Genomic DNA, 16,416 nt, shown 5'->3' with positions numbered 1-16,416 from the left:
TAATGTATGATACTGACTCCTTCCCCATCCAGCTGTGAAGCTGCGCTCTGGTGGAGCTGGGCTTGTGGGGCTTTGCTGGGAGGAGCTGCCGTCTCCGGGCTGCTGCCAAATGGCAAGAGCACTGCCAATTATGTACCAGTGATAACTCTTCCTTGTCCCCTTGAAAGAATTTTCCTACTCTCAGGTGTAGTTTTCTGGGTTCTGGATCCCACTGATGTAGTTGTTAGAGCTCCCGAGCAAAGTCCTGGAGAATTACTGTGGCTCTGCTGAGCTGGGATAACTGATTGCCTGTGTCCTCTGCCCGTGACAAATACAGGCTCGTACCCCAGTGAAATACGTTCATGCTAACACATTTTTCTTAATTTGCATTGGGCTAAAAGTGGTGGTACAGGCAGCTTAGTGAAATGTAGTTGCTTGTTAATCCATGGCAGCTTAATCATCTGTCTGGGCACTAGCTGTACTGGTTGGGTAATTTACCATGGCAGATATTTGTTGCGTTTATGGTTTTCAGACAACTGATGCTGTTTAGCTGGAAGATAAACATTTCAAAACCACACAATGATTTAGGAGCCGTGGGCAAAATGTACGGGAGTTGGGTATCTAAACTCGTTTAAAGATCTTGCTGCATATTCCTATTTCTAAAATGTGGCAGCGGGCCAGTTTTCATAGATATTTAAATACTGACAGATGCACTCCGAATAAAAATCCTACTAGGTGATTATCTGCATCCTTAGACTTCTAAATACTTTTATATATCTAGCATTTAAAAGCTTAATTTTCCAGTCCTCTTTATTTGAAATCATTTAATGAGTCCACGTTCCTTTTAACAACTTAAGATCTTAGTTCATACAGGTATTTCTGAAAAAAAGGTTAAATATCATAATCATCAGGAAAGGGCTTTTTGAAAACAGTTCCCCTTTCTGTAGCAGAGAAATTCTTAAAAGTACATCTGTGTAGAGCGATACTGAGAAATAAAGAACGTTTCTGCCAACTTCGTGGCAAAATGAACAACGTCTGCTTTTTCCCTAGAGGTAAAGAGCAGAGATGTGCGAGCTTGGGTGCTGTCTTAGGGCTCTCCAGTGCCAACGGATCCACCACTGGAAAGTTGCCGTGGGCAGAACTGGGATGAGGGTGATGCCCCCCTGGGATGCTGGTGGTGGAGGTGTACCGTTGCACTGCCCAGAGCTGCCGAAATGGCCAAGGCTGGACCCGCTCTTGCGAAAAGTTTTCTTTGCGTTTGGTGCCAAGAGGAGGATTTGCTCCAGAGAGGCGAAAAAAGCTGAAGTTGGAGAAACCCAAGTGTTTTGGGCTGGATGGTTTTACACGTCTTTTCTGATTGGTGGGGTTGGGAGAGGGCTGTCTTTGACACCATGCTATAAACTCCTGCACAGCCCTGTCTGTGAATTGCAGTAGATTGTTACTAACACTAAGCAGAGAGAAATGTGACTTTTTTATTGTTGTTTATTTTTTAATCAACCCTGTGTTAAGCCTGTGCATACCTCTTTCATCAGAGACCCTCTTCCTTTTGCACTTAATGGCATTTCTGCTGCCAACCCGAAGATTGACTGTACAGGGCTGGCATTTTTCCAGCGTCAGTTTTTCTTCTTGTCAGCTTTTCTCTTTTTTCTTTCTTCCTTTTTTTTTTTTTTTCCCCTCTTTGGTGACAGTATTTCTCTGTTTAGCTTCTATCCACGCTAGACTCTTCCATGCCGAAAACCCTGCGCAGGGACTTTGCTGCGCATGCTAAGGAGAGATAGCAAAGCATGCTTGAAAGTGGCTTTAAATACTCAAACACATGGGAGACATTAGCTAGCAAAGGAGACGTTTTACTGTAAAGTAATCTACAGTTCAGTGAATTTATGGAAAAAAATTTGCCTGCAAGTGAGGCTGGAAAAGGTATAAAAGCGAAGGAGGGGTTTGCCAGGGGAAAAGTGCATAAAATGGCTACTCTGGGGAAGGCAGAGCGTGAGGTAGCAGCGCAGCAGGACGGGGTGAGGGAAATACACACCTGTGCCCCTATTTAGTCGCGTCTATTAGATGTATCTTTAGCACCATTTTGCTTTTTATTCCTCTAGGTCACGCAAAGATCTTCTGCTCAGTGGAGTGGGAGCTGTGGGAGGGCAAGGGCTGGCAGGTGATTAGTGTCCTGTGCAGCGAAGCAGGGTCCGTACCAGCGCTGCCCACTGGAGATGGGCTGGTAGAGAGCCAGGGGTGATGCACAAGCTAAGTCAGGAACGACAGACGCGAGGACACAAGGCACAGATTTTCTGCTTTATTTCATTACACATTCATACATCAGTGCCATTCATTCATATATCAGGGTCCAGGCACTTCTTTTTTTCCTTTATAACAGCTATAGCAGTGTTTGCTGTTGGGCTGGTAGCCCAGGCAGCTCAGATCTTCATGGCTTCTGATGCCTGTGCCAGTAGACTGAAGGATGCTTGTACGTCCTGCTGACTGAGCAGTCACGCACCGCTCATGGTGTCCACACACACACATACTTACTCCTGAGCACGCTCCATCCTTCAGGCTTGACCCTAGGTTTCCTGCAGCAGAGTCTCAGGCGTTGGATTTTATAAAATAATTAATTTAATTGAAAGGTACAGCAGCAAGAACAGCCCTGGCTGGGTGCCTCCGAAGAGACAGACCCCCAACAAAGAAATCCCTGGGCAATGCTACCCTTGTGATCCACACACCCACCCCTCATTGGCCCTTCACGTGCTGTCCACACATCTTTTAGTGCAATGCTGATTTTTGGTTTGGGGTCTTCTAACATCTTATTGGATTCTTTTTCTGTGTCCAGGCAGGCAGGCTCTTATCTTGTTGATTTTCTGTTTCAGCCGGGGGTTGGAGCCTCCCTGCCTTCTGGTTTCCATTCCTTGTGCACCTGCCCTTGTTGGCAGAATGTGGAGAACCGAAGAGTCCTGGGCTTGGGAGAAACACTGCCAAAACATCAGTGTGACATCAAACACTTTTCCATGCTAAAAGACTGAACACAGCACTGTACCAGCTGCTAGGAAAATTACTAAGAAGAATAACTTTCTCACAGCCTAAAGGCTTCAGCAAATCTAGCTACTCGTGCTAAGTAAAGCGAGGCAAACAGCATCTCCTTCCTGTTGTGTTGTTTGTATGGCAAGCTTGGGACTTGGACAAGATCTGGACAGAGGATCTAGCTCCTGTGTAGGTCCTGGATGTGGGAGGCTTTTAGGGTCTGTTGTGTCCGCAGGGCTGGAGCGTGTCTGGCTTTTCTGCAGCCCGAGCCTGAGCTGCTGTCCTGGCACAGGGCATGGGGTTTGCAGCTTGCGCATCGTCAGCTGGAATGGAAACCTGATGTCCTCACCACGTGCAGACCACCGACCGCGGGGACAGCAGCTAGAAATGATAATAAGGCATCTAGGGGAAATGGAAAACGGGAGCACCTTTCAGGTTTTAAAGATGAAAGGTCTGAATACCGCTTGTTCCCGAGTTTTTCTACCTGCGTCAGACAAAGTAGCGAGCAGGCTGACAGCCTGAGCTCAGAAGACACTGTGAGCTGTCAGCATGTTAATTCACTCAGCCAGACAAAAAAAAAAAAAAGAAAAAAAAGAAAGTCTGGCTTGGACGTTTACCTCAGACCTTTCTGACTTTGCTTTATTCCGCAGGGCAGCCTGTCCGGAGCTGCACGGTGCTGGTTCAGGCTCAGCGTGAGCAGCTGCGGCTCTCCTGTCTTGACAGAGTTCGTGTTTCCCCGTGATCAGATTTGGCCCCGTCTCCCCCAGCGCCGTGCCGTATGATAGCTGCAGGCGGGAGACATGCTGTTTAGATGACACCGAGTTGTTTTCTACGAAAGGCGCTGTGGTAAGTGCTAGCAGCTTTATTGGATGAAATTAAATGTATATCATCCGAAATGATGACGGTTTGTAGGTCTTTACTTTGGCACGTTATGGAATTTATGGGGTGTAAAACAATTTCAGAATCGACAGCGCAGAGATCAGAAAACACTGTCGTACGTTTGGAAATGCAAAGCGACGTGCGAGCGTTGTGCTGGGAGAGGTGCTGCCGGCGCCTTCCCCAGCTGCGAGGGAAAGCGGAATTGTTGTGGCAAATGGTGATAGCCCCGGTGCTCTGCCAGCTCGCCAGTGGAGCAGCTTGGTCAGTGCCTGTGAATCACCCACTGAATGATTCAGCTTTTAATTGGGTGCAAGTGCTTAATAGCCCTATATGGTTATGTAAATGTCATGTAAACAGAATCAAACTCCAGTAATTGGAGGGAGCAGCAGCAGCAGCTATGATTAGATCGGTTTACATCCAAACAAATAATTGCCTGAGCGCTGGTTTAGCGAGTTCACACCCCGTTCGCGGGGTTTGCACATCCGATGGGTTTCGGTATTTGCAGCCACGGTGGTTGATGGCAGCTGGGTCTGCTCCCAGGTCCTCCTTCCCCATCTAGTTCTCCCTCTGACAAAGCCAGCATTGGGGATAGCGTTCCTCTGTTGGACACACACAGACCTATTCTGGACCCAGATGCTGGAAAAGTGAAGTTTGCAGCCTTTTGGAGAGCCTGGTTGTCTCCTCCATGCTGCTGTTCCTCATTTGGAGGACAGGGAGGGGGCTGCCCTCACCGGGGAGCCAAGGGATCCTGGGGCAGGCGTGCTGGGGGGGCTGAGGCTGGGACACCAACGTACGCTGTGTCCGGGTCAATTCCTGTCTAGTTTTAACACCCATTCATTCACCTCTTGCCTTTCCAGATTCCTTCTTGGCCTTGTCTCTGTAATTTAGGGGAGAAAAACAATTATAAACTGATGGAAGACGGTCTTTGGGGGATGAGGTCTCTGCTGCAGGTGCTCCTGAGGGTGGGAATTTCTCTCTTGCACTTGGTTCAGTTGATAAAGTAATGGGTTCCCTCTAGTACTGCATGGGTGATCTATTTTAAAACTACGGGAACTTTCCATTTCCAAAATTGGCAATAAAATATTTGAAGTGTGGCAATTTATGGAAAAACGGGAGTGTTTAATCCAGACATCGAGAACTGTCAGCAGTATATTGAAATATTGGGCTGGTATTTTCCTGCAGATAAGGCTATAGATAAGGACAAGGATAAATTGATTTTCCTTAGTCTGTGACAGTAAAACCTCCTTTCTCTGGAAGACTTTCTTACACTCTCAGAAACTTGGAGATAAAGGAAGGCTTGCAAAATAGCTCGGCGGAGTCCTTTCTCCCCAGATCCCAGCAGATGGGAGTGGGTGATGAGGATAAGGAGGAAGGGTGAAACCAGCGGTGCGTGCATGGCAGAATGGAAAAGATTTAAAAAACTACTGATTTGGGAATGTCCGTGGAGTTACGATGTGGATATTTTGGCATTAATAGAGAATTCAAAGACAGTTGCTGGCGGAAAGAAAATAGCCCAAACCGGTAAAATTAGCAACAGTAGAAGAAGCAGCAGAGATTTTAAAAGCGGGCACTTGGGAAGCAGGGACAATAAAACTCAGTAAACAAAATGCAAAGCTGTTTGGAAGGTGGTTAGGCTCTGGAGAGATGTTTCCACTGTGGAAAGGCTCATTCTGCATCTGTTTTTGCATTTAAAATGGCCCAGGGCAAGATTCAGAGGAGGATTTAAGCGTTGCAGCTTAGTTGAGTGCAGCAGAATTTAAGCCTTTGTGGAAAGCGCATCCTCACTTGGAGCCTGGAACTGCCTGCTGGATGTGGGTCAGTTTTCTTTAGACTTATTACATTTAATTGTAATATACGAATGAACAGATCTCATGTTTTCCATGGCTGTGCTATAGATCACCTTCAGTCTTCCACTGTCAGTAGAAGGGAGTCTGGAAAGATGGAATTACTGCATTTATTGTTCAGCTTTACCTCACTTTCAGCAGGTGTAAGTGACAGCCAGCCCGACTGGAGCTCTTCCTGAGTGAAATCTCAGCTCAGAGTTTTCTTTTCTCCAAATGCTCCGTTACTGCCAGAATTTACCTTGGAGAAGCAGCTGAAGAGCAGCTTCTTTCAACTTTTGGCAGTAAATAGGTTCCTATGTGCAGATTCTTCAGTGAGAATAAATTGTTCTAGTAAAAAGTTCTACAAGAAACTAAGTTGGTGTTACATGTGGATGAATTATTCTTTTTTCTTTTTTACCCCGTTTTACGCCACGTAAGGAAGAGGCTACCACCCGAACGTGCAAATTAAAATGCTTTACATGTATATTTTTCATGGTGGCCTTTAGTTGCTTTTTCCTTTTCTAGAATGAATGCTTTCACCTCTTCTCTACCCCAATATCTGCATTTGCATTTCATTTCCCAGGACCAGCTGCCCAAACCATATCCCAGACCTTGCTACCCTCGGTCGTGCAGAACAGAGTCTGGATTCCTGAACTGTCCCATCCATTCCACTGAGGCAGTTTATAGTTGCAAGAAAAGTCTATATTTTCCCTGCCCATCCGATTACCTTTGTGCAGAAAATAGCTTTTTTCTAAAGTCTTTAAAATAAATTAGTGTAATACTTTGGTTGGGTTTTGTTTTTTAAAGCTGTCAGCTTTAGGATTTAGAAAGAAACGCAGAGCTTATTCTTTTCCAACAAATTGTTCTAGTGACAAACCAGTAGTTACAGCCCATAATGAATTATTCTCCAAGAAATCATGGACATAGTCTGCTTTCTTGGTGGTATATATGGAGTTTAATGGCTCAGTTGTTTAAAATTATTTGCATGGATACACAACTGTATGTGTAGCGCAGTTGTATCGGTGGATGTCTAATGAGGATCGCCAGGTGTTTCTATAGGCGGTTGCAGCATGAACTGACTGCTCTTGGGTGCTGGACAGCAAGGTTGATCCTCTCTTTGCCTTCATCCATCCTTACTTTAACATGTTTACTTCTGATTGATGACGTATTCCAGAACATTAGCTCTAAATCCATCACTTTCTCTGAATCCCTGCTGCTGCCTGGAGCCCCTTTCAAGGCTCCTCACCCTGCACTTCTCCAGACACCAGCGTGCTTAAAGAGGACTTTCATGATGCGTTGCAGGAGCCCTTGAGCATGTAGTGAGGAGGTAAAACACCATGTTCTCGCCTTTGCTTCAAGGTTCATTTCTGTAAGGTTGTGGCTTGGTTGTCGCTGTGGCCTCCAGCCAGTACCTCACGCCTCTGAGTGTTTCCTTAAGAGCATTCTTCACCTACAGGTACAAAAGTCTAAATTTATTAATTTCTAAGGCTTTGCTGTCAAGAGGAAGGGACCCCACTTCACCCTCTGAGTGTCTGGCTGCAGGACCAGCTGATGTCAAAGAGGTTTGATCCCTACATTGAAAGTGGCTTAACCATTCTGGGTTACAGACAGGTCCAGTGAACTTCACAGCGATTCTGCTGTTGGAAATGGTATATTGCCTACTCTGAAAAATCCATAGCTGATCACATTTACAATTTAATTACTTGTTATTTTGTTAAGAATTAGTTAAGTTGCTTGAGAATAATGTACTTAAATTGCATTACAAGCATGGTTTTGGCACTGATTCTGAGGTCTTTATTTATGTAGCTGAATAGTTTCCTTGAATTTAATCAATTGTTTGCCTGAGCACAAATGTGAGTTTTGCAGGATCAAACCCCGTATTTTTGTTGTAGGCTTTGGAACTGTGACATTGCTGTATGTGTTGCATGACAGCTGTCATTTTTGTATTAATAGCATAATGTATTGAGAGCTTTGATATAAACACTGTAATTGATGTGTTTATGACAAAGAATTGTAGCATTCAGTGCTGGAGGGTTTAGCACTGCGTCTGAGCAGCAATTCTCTAACGTTCCCATTTATTTCTCCCACACTCGTGTTTACCTCGTTTGCCCACATCCTGAAATGTCGAGAGCAGCACACCTCAATGCAGGCCACTGTGCCTAACAAGGCGAGATTTAGCTAATAAGAATCAAAGCAAATTCTTGGGCGGAGGGGAGGTCTGAGCTTGATGCTACAATTTTCCTTCTGAATCAAGGGGTTTCCAAACTGATTTTTCTGATGCTGTGATGTCAAAGGATATTTCAACATGCCTTTCGAATAAGGCATCGCTGGCTGGTGTCTCGGTGTGGACCCTGGAGTGACTTAGTGTGGCAGAGCTGTGGAGGCTGCAGTGTCCCAGTGAATGGTTGGTGTTCTAGTGGAATGGCAGGAGGGTGAGACCTGGGTAGGACACAACACATCGATCGCCTTTTAAGTGCCGTTGAGAGTGGATGTGTGGGGAAAGCAGGGTCAGGAAGGAGAACATTGCATTTGCTGTAGTCACAGCTCACATCTGACATGGATGGAGGCTCAGGGTTGCTCCCCGACTCCTCAGTTGCCATGCCGGTTAAACACATGCCTATCTCTCCAGAGCCTCCAGATCCCAGGGATGGGAGGCAAGCCAGCCTGATGGGCAGTGAGGGCAGAATGGCAACTTGAGATGATTTAGGAAGCTGCTTCTGGCCACCCCGTATCAGAGAGTTGCCACTTTGCAGTTGAGACAATGGTGTAACTGCTTGAGGGATGCAATAGCCAGCAGCAGCAGCCAGCGGCATTCCTGGCACAGCCCAGGAAGGCAGCTGAGGCAAAGTGCTTCTACAGTTCATCTGAATTCTTCATATGAAGTGGCAGTTCAAAAGCGATTAGCATCCCTGCCAGAGCTTGGCTGCAGCGGTGAGGAGGGCACCGCCGGGGAGGTGACAGGTCTGCTGTCTGTCCGTGCCCACTAAGCAGTCACCAGGCTCACAGGGAGGAACTGTAGCCCACTGCCACCGTCCCCAACTAACCAGAGCCCAATTACAGAGTGCTCCTGCTGTGCTCCATCCCAGCATCGTTGCACAAGCAGATATCAGGGATGTCCCCCTCTCCCTCGCCAGGAGTGGGAAAGTGGCCAAGAGGAGCAGAGAAATGTGTAGAGATTTGACAGTACATGACTTCCCAAACGCACTGGGCAGTGTAACCACGCTCAGTTCTCCTAATTGCGTATAGTCTCTGGCATTCCTTCCAAAGAAGTGTATTTCCAAACAGGGGCTCACGGTCAGTGGTACCATCTGTTGGAAAGGGCATTAGCTCCATTCGCGTGCCCTCATGCCTAATTTGCACATGCAAAATAGGGACCCGGTTGCACATATGCTACCGCAGGTGAGACTCTGCCTTTAACTTTCTGAAAATGAAGCCACAAATGGCTGACAAGTCTTGATGGTTCTCCAAAAGATGCGCTCTGCGTTCGCGCCCTCTCAGTGCTGGGACTGGGGAGTGCTCCTGGTTCGAAGGGAGCGTTGCTGCTACAGCCAGCCCAGCGTTACACGGCATCGCTCCTGCGCCTGACCCCAAACCTGGGGTTCTTGTTGAAAGCAACGTCAATCAAAATTGCTGGTTTCTGCAGTGTTGTGACACCTACAGATCTATTTGGAAATAATTTACTGACATGCACGTGTAGGTTCCTAACTCAGAAGGGAGCAAAAGAAGGAACAGAAAATTGCCTTTGTGCTGGATTTAATATTTACATCTCAGACTTTGCCAAATAGGTTTGTTATTTATAGCAATAGCAGCAGTAATATTCATCAGTTGCCATGGACATACTAAGCTTACCAAATACAACAGTGAACCACAATCTGCACGGGAGTCATTTTAAAATGCTCTCATGCTGAGCAAATAGTTTGTATTAAATTTAAGAGTAAAATGCTAGGTTTCTCTAGTGCCATTTCTGGGATTTCAGATATAAAAATGGAAATACTTTATTGGAAATTTAATGGGAAGAGCAGTGTGGTATACAAGAACCCTACAGAACTTATTGTCACCAGGCAGCATTCAGGATCACAATTTATTGTGCTTAAAAAACAGAATATATAATGAGAACATCTAGAATTCCATTAATAAGGATATATTTTTGAAGAGCTGAAAAACTAGATGGAAAATAAAATTTTGTAAGTTAACTCTTAATGAAAGCACATTTGGGGGCCAGTTCCTGCCTTTTGTGTTGTTGGCATCTTTATTTGAAGCGGTCGGCCAGCGTGACTGACGTGGGAGAGTAATCATGCATGCAGACTGCTGCTCTGATCAAATCCTCCTGTTCTGCATTTGGGGAAGCAATTCTCCTTGCTGAAATGCTAGACCTCCAAAATATTGCTAGAGATGCAAATTTTTCTTTGTTGGGATAATTTGGGGAAAGAGAAGACAGAGCAATTATCCAGGACTTTAGAGGCAGAGCCCGTGAGAAGGGTTAAATCTGGGCAGGGAGATCTCAGTAGATATTTTCTGGTTATCCACTGAACCTGGCCTTCCACTTCCCCAGCCCAAAGAACAAATCCAGCAGTAAAAGAACAGCTGAAAGCTGTCAGGCTTTAATACCTATAGATAAGGTCATTCCTTAGGGGAGACTTGCTCAAATGCATAATAATATAAGCAGGAACTGTAAAAGACACCGCGATATATTAGAAGATAAAATAAAGCAGGCTGAAGTTCAAACACAGGAAGATCTAAGCTTTATGTGGTGGAAGGTAAAATATTTCCACAGATAAGTGGAGGCTCTTCAGTGAGGGCCTGTTAGAAAGACCTGGGAGGCTGGTTAAATCTTTGGGGATGAGAGTTTGAAGACTTATATGATACAGATAATGGAAGAGGTGGGTTGTGAGAGGGGCTCATCAGAGGTAAAAAAACACCTGTAGGAGCGGGTCTGAAGCCAAACTCCCCTGCTACAGGGGTCGTGGGGGCTGAAAGTGGCAGGAGGGACCAAAGCATCACTTTGGCCAAGTGGAGGAGCTGCAGGTAACTGAGGGGCTCCCCAAGAGCAACCTTAAAAAAATAAGAAGCCTCCTATTAAAGTGGAGACTCAGTTGTGCTGCGGGGCAGGCACTGAAGGACAGGCTGTCTCTGGGGCGCTGGGATTGTTTTCCAGTGTAGTTTGCAATATTTTTTACTAAAACTGAGAAAGTTTGAACTGGATTGGGGATAAAAATACCTCTTTTGAAGGGATTCTTCTACTGAGCCTTTTTGGACTAATGTTGTTACTTTGTTGTTGTCGCTTTTTGTTTTTAACTTGAGGTTTTTTTAATGCAGCGTGATACTGCAAATCCCCTCAGTGGGACTATATTTTGGTGTGAGCCTGGTCTGAAAGCTGTGGCTGAGAACAGCACGTGGTTTGATAACGTGTCGATACATCCACCTCCAGTGGGAAATGAGTCTAGTGCTCACTGGTTTTAGCTGGGAGGCCTTAGTTAAACCCCATCAGCACGGCGGGTGTGTGTCTGAAGCAAACTCTAGCACTGGATTTTCATACCGTCTTAGTGGGTTCATCCTCTTTCGTGGCTTGGATCAGATCACGTTAGCTCTCACCTGAGTGTTGCAAGGCTGTGTTCTTGACCGTATTGAACAGCCTTTTGTATTTCATCTGGTATTTGCGCAGAGGATGAGAAATGCCAGCCCCCGGTGGTGGGAACAGGGCTCAGCATCGCTGGCAGGGCTGGAAGCGTTCGCTTTCAGGGGGCAGGATTGTGTGGGGGCAGTGGGTGAGAGTGCCAGGAGTTTGCGGTCAGGACATAAGAACCATTTTTGGGGAGGAATCTACTGATTTTGGACAGAGCTGAAGGCTGCCAGAACCTCTCAGCACTGGCATCGGAGTGGGTTATGCTTTAGGAACACAGTAAAGGAAGAATTCAAGCATCAGTCCTGCCAATGAAATACCTATGCTTAGTTTAATATTGTAAAATTTTAATGGTTTTATGGTTCAAGAGACAAAAGTGATTATGAGCTGGACTCGGTGAAAATGAGCTTCTTAAATGTAATATTGCAAATGCAATTGCAGAGTAGGGAGTGTTACAGCCTGTTAATAAAACTTTTGGTGCTGGCTAAGTGCTGGAGTGGCGTTTGCATCTTGCAGATTGCTCATGTTTCTCTCCGAGCTCTTGCCTGCTGCCAAAACCACCCGGGAGCCCGTCCTGCCGTAATAGTTTTCTCTTCTCTTCTTCTTTACCTGAATGGAGGCTTGACAGTTCTCAAATAGACTTAGATATACTGCAGATATTTTATAGTTTTAGCATGTATTGTTGTGCACAATGTGTAATTGTATTTACTTGCCGGCAATAAAGAGGTTGTAGGAAAGAAAAAACCCCACATTACTGCTATATTCTCTTCCTTTTCATACAGTGCGGTGTGGGAGAGATTACTTTCCCGAGATAAAATTGCAACATATGAAATCCCACACTGAGCATTTCAATGCATTTTTCTTACAGGAAAAACAAATACGAACAAGTCTGGGAGCAAAACTCACTCTTGCTTTTGTTCACTTTGCTTTTTCTTTGTGTGTCTTTCATTTACAAACTTCTGCCAGGCAAAAGGGATGTGCAAAGTGAAAAGGAGGGAGAACTGTTAAAAATAATGGCTTACATGCTCTTAAAATCTGTTACGGTTTTAGTCCTTCAAATACTCTTCCTCCTTCTTGAACTGTAGGGCAATGTGACTAAAGAAACTCTCAGGATTGTTTCTAATCATCAGAGCTATGGCATTAGTGAAACAAGGAGAAAACACAGTGTAAATGATCCCTCCGCTGCATCTCGTGAAAACGTCCTGCTGCATTTCAGGATGTCTTCATGCAGCTGAAGACTCCAGCAGGACAAGTTTCCCTCCCTTGAGACGGTCTGTAGCTTTTCTTTCCAAATACGAGCAGGTTTTATCTAGAAAAAGCACACTTTTGACTCCAATTTTAGAGCTCACCTAATTTCAACTATCCTGCAGTATTTAGCTTAGCTTTCTGAAGGCAAGGAAACCCCAGATATGTGGAATTTAGTAAAAATTGGTCCTGTATAAGCAGAGATGCTCTGACTCTAAAAAACCCCAAGATTTATTGAAACCTCTCTGGCAGTAGTGGAGTCGGCAGTGAGATCCCTGTGCGTGCTGCTATTTTAGCCTAGCACAACAACGATGTTTCGTATTCAGAACGCTTAGCTCCAGTTATTGCAGAGAAGTCGGGGAATTATCATTTGCAGATAAATCTTGTATCTAAATTGTACTTCTTGGTTGCTAATTTTACTAATTAAAATATCTATCACCCATGCATGGCCTCAGACTGATTTAGAATAGGAAGATGACTGTCTTTAATTTAATGAGGAGTTGTACATGAGCTGCAGATTCTTATTCGAATGGCTGTGGCGTAATTTATCACTGTGTTAGGGCCAGAATGTTCCAGCGCTGGAGAGATGTTAAATGTGCACGGAGTGCATTCGGACAATAATGCAAATTCTTACAGAAGTGTGTGGTCAGGCCATTGCTGAGCCATAGGGTGCCGTTCTACAATGGAGGAACCTACGTTGATAGGCCAAGGGGTAATGGTTTTAAACTAAAAAAAGGTAGATTTAGATGAGATATAAGGAAGAAATTTTTTACAGTAAGGTTGGTGAGGTGCTGGCCCAGGTTGCCCAGAGAGGTGGTCGATGCCCCATCCCTGGAAACATTCAAAGTCAGGTTGGACGGGGCTCTGCGCCACCTGATCTAGTTGAAGATGTCCCTGCTCATGGCAGGGGCTTGGACTAGATGGCCTTTAAAGGTCCCTTCCAACCCAAACCATTCTGTGATTCTAATTCATACATTTGCTTTGGAGCTTCAGACAGTGAGACCATAAGATGTACGAAGCGGTGTTTGCCTACAGCATTGCAGTTTGAGTATCAATGTTTTTACATGGAACTTCTCATCAGATTTCTGTTTGCGTATCTTGTTGGGGAGGAGGGAGCGGAGGAGAGAGGCTGTCAGGAGCTGAACAGCACAAGAGGTTGCAGACGTCGGTGGGAGTCCTCTGCAGGAGATGTGGCTTTGTGGGAAGCATGACTTCACTTTCCCCGCACAGGAGCGGGGCAGAGGTGTAAGATGCCGTTCATCTCGGGAACAGGACATAGTTGGCACGATGGGGAGGAGGCCACCCCATCTCCCAGTGGGGATTTCCACGTGGGATGCCTCCCTTCATGCCCTTGCTGGCGTTAGGCACCAGGAAATCTGTTTTCTGCTCTGCCTCTGCATTTGAATGGGAAACGGCATTCCCTGCTCACTAATGTGCATCATCAGTCTTTCAAAGATGCTTGATTTCTGTTTGATTCTTAATTATTATAATAGTTAAGGCACTTAACATGCTTTAGTGATTTACTTCACTTAATTGGATGTAGTGATTAGAATATCTTTTATATTACCCTCACTGCAGTTTTAATTTAAGATTATAATCTCATGGTTCTTTTCAGCTCCTCTAGCTTTCATTTAGGTACTGCTTTTTCTTTTCTGATTTCATTTTGTTTATTGGTTTTTCCTGCTGATTCAGTAAACATACTGCTAGGATGATTTCTCAGGAAACCTGAGTGTGGTTATAAATTCTTTCATTTAGTGCAGACACTAATGAATTAAAAAAAAAAAATAACGAAAATGATGCATGAGACCATACTCAGCCTCTGGAGTTGTCTGTTGCTTTTTGCAGTCATTTATTAGAATAAAAAAAATAATAAAAAAGAAATTATTCTCTTGATGGGGCCTAGAGGGAACATATGATATATGGAGATGGAAAATGATAGTGTAACATCTTCTTGTGCGTGTCGTGTCCTGCCTTAGTAGATGGGTGATGTACAGATGAAGATTTTAGACCCAGTGTGTGAGATTTTGGTGTTATTACCCAGTGTAGGAATTGCTTTGGCAAAAGGAATCGAAGCCTGAGGCTGTAGGTTCATTCCCTGCTGCCCTGTGCTGGGGGCACCAGTGCAGGCACTGGGGAGGAAGATAGAGAGGAGAAGGTGCTGGGAGCTGGGCTGAAAAACCTAATCCTGTGTAATCTGAGAAATGAGCAAGCACTTCTCCATAGGGACGGTGGTGGATTCTCCAAATTAGTTTGAAATGTAGAGTAGCATGTTCTTTTTTTCCTCTTGGTGATGCACAAAATCACACAGATAATCCAGCTGGCTTGTCACTGTAGAAATGTATAGTATCTGTATTTTGTCTCCTTTATAGCACCAAATCCGCAGTGTCCTCCATCACTCTCAGTGCTCCTTTCAAAGGGGAAGGGCCCACACAGATACAGGCACGCACGTGACACTCAGAGGATTTACAGGTCCAGCAGGAGAGAAGCAGTTGCTTTGGAAGAAATTCCCATTTGCGATTAGGCTAAGAAAGCCCAGGGATCCATTTTACAGGCTTTTCTGTGCTAGGAGGTTTGGCCACCTGAAATACATGGAAGTAGTAAAGCACTTTATCTGCTTTCTCTTCTCTTCACCCGCACAGATACTGCTATTGCAGCACCAGGAATGTGGTTGGTTTGAATTATGAAAAAGAGCTACCATTATGAAAAAAAATTATCCTTATCATTGAAACGTAAGAGTGATCCTGTTCACGCAGAATAAAGGGTTAGGTTCCCAGTGCAGTGCCCCTAATCCTGCCCAAGAGTGCCTGCTCAGAGAAGAAGAAACAGGGCTCATCACCCACCGTGTCCCTCCAGCTCCTGTGCCGGTGGTGCCTGGGGCTGGAGACCAGCTCGAAACGAAGGGTTTCTTCCTTTTTCTGGCCAAGACAACTAATTAGGTGAAAGCCATGGGTACATGCAGGGCTTCAGAAACAGTCTTTGATGAATTAGTTATTCAGCCTGCCCCATCGCACTCGCGTGCCACTGCACTGTGTCACCTTCCTGGGCCGTCTGAATGCACCTTCCCGCCCAGATCCTGGTGCCTTTAATCGCTGTGAATTGAACTTTATCCTGGGAAGCGTCCCAGTGAAATCAGTTACATTTTGTGCAGAGCAAGGCGCTGCTAAACACGACTGCGAGTTCCAGAGCCCGGCTCTGGGTGACCACGGCATCTGCTCTGACCGTTCTGGAGCATCACAGCGCGGGAAACAGAGACTGTCACCGCATTAACATGAAATATTAAAATGGCTCCAGTGTTTGGAACTGCCAAGTATCGGGCCTATAACACATGTCCTAAAGCAGTCAAACTGTTGTTTCAAGTACACAAAATATTAACAAATCATTGGTTACTTAAACAGAATCATTTAGGGCTCATGTGGCTAATGAGGAAGAAAAAACCGAACTGAGCACTTCTTTTCAGTTTTACAGAGACATATGAGATCAGCTGCTCTTAGGAAGCTATCAGTGTACATACCTCGTTAGCTCCCTCGTGTAAAATTCCTTATCTGCATTTTATTAGTCTTTCATTAATTAAAGGTACAGAATTCAGTATTTTTGTAGCTGTTCTCTCAGCATGAAATTTGGCTAATTCTTCTGCTATTGGAAACAAAGCTCAAAGACTGAAGTTTATTCTTATTGTGTTCTTTCGGTTATTTATTTCATATTGCTGTCATGCGTGGATGAATTTATGTGATGCTCTGATGACCTTTAGAAATTCTTCTGATTAAATGCTGTTCTACTTCATTATGACATTTCTGTACTTGTACTACCAGATTTGATGTGTACAGCTTAATAACACAACCAGACATGAATGCTAATAAC

At 44.9% G+C, this 16,416-nt stretch overlaps 1 long non-coding RNA gene across 1 annotated transcript in view; it reads left to right on the top strand.

Annotated features, from left to right (window-relative positions):
* The first annotated feature begins 3,645 nt into the window (after positions 1-3,645).
* LOC134521685 (uncharacterized) overlaps positions 3,646-16,416 on the top strand; it is a 34,718-nt gene continuing 21,947 nt past the window's right edge. The window contains exon 1 of the long non-coding RNA XR_010072832.1: positions 3,646-3,837. This is a non-coding gene — a long non-coding RNA (uncharacterized LOC134521685). The remainder of the gene's footprint in view (positions 3,838-16,416) is intronic.

The sequence above is a fragment of the Chroicocephalus ridibundus genome, chromosome 10 (genome assembly GCF_963924245.1).
Source record: "Chroicocephalus ridibundus chromosome 10, bChrRid1.1, whole genome shotgun sequence".
Classification (NCBI taxonomy): Eukaryota; Metazoa; Chordata; class Aves; order Charadriiformes; family Laridae; genus Chroicocephalus; species Chroicocephalus ridibundus.
Note: the sequence above shows the minus strand (reverse complement) of the source record. Positions and strands in the feature narration are given on the sequence as shown.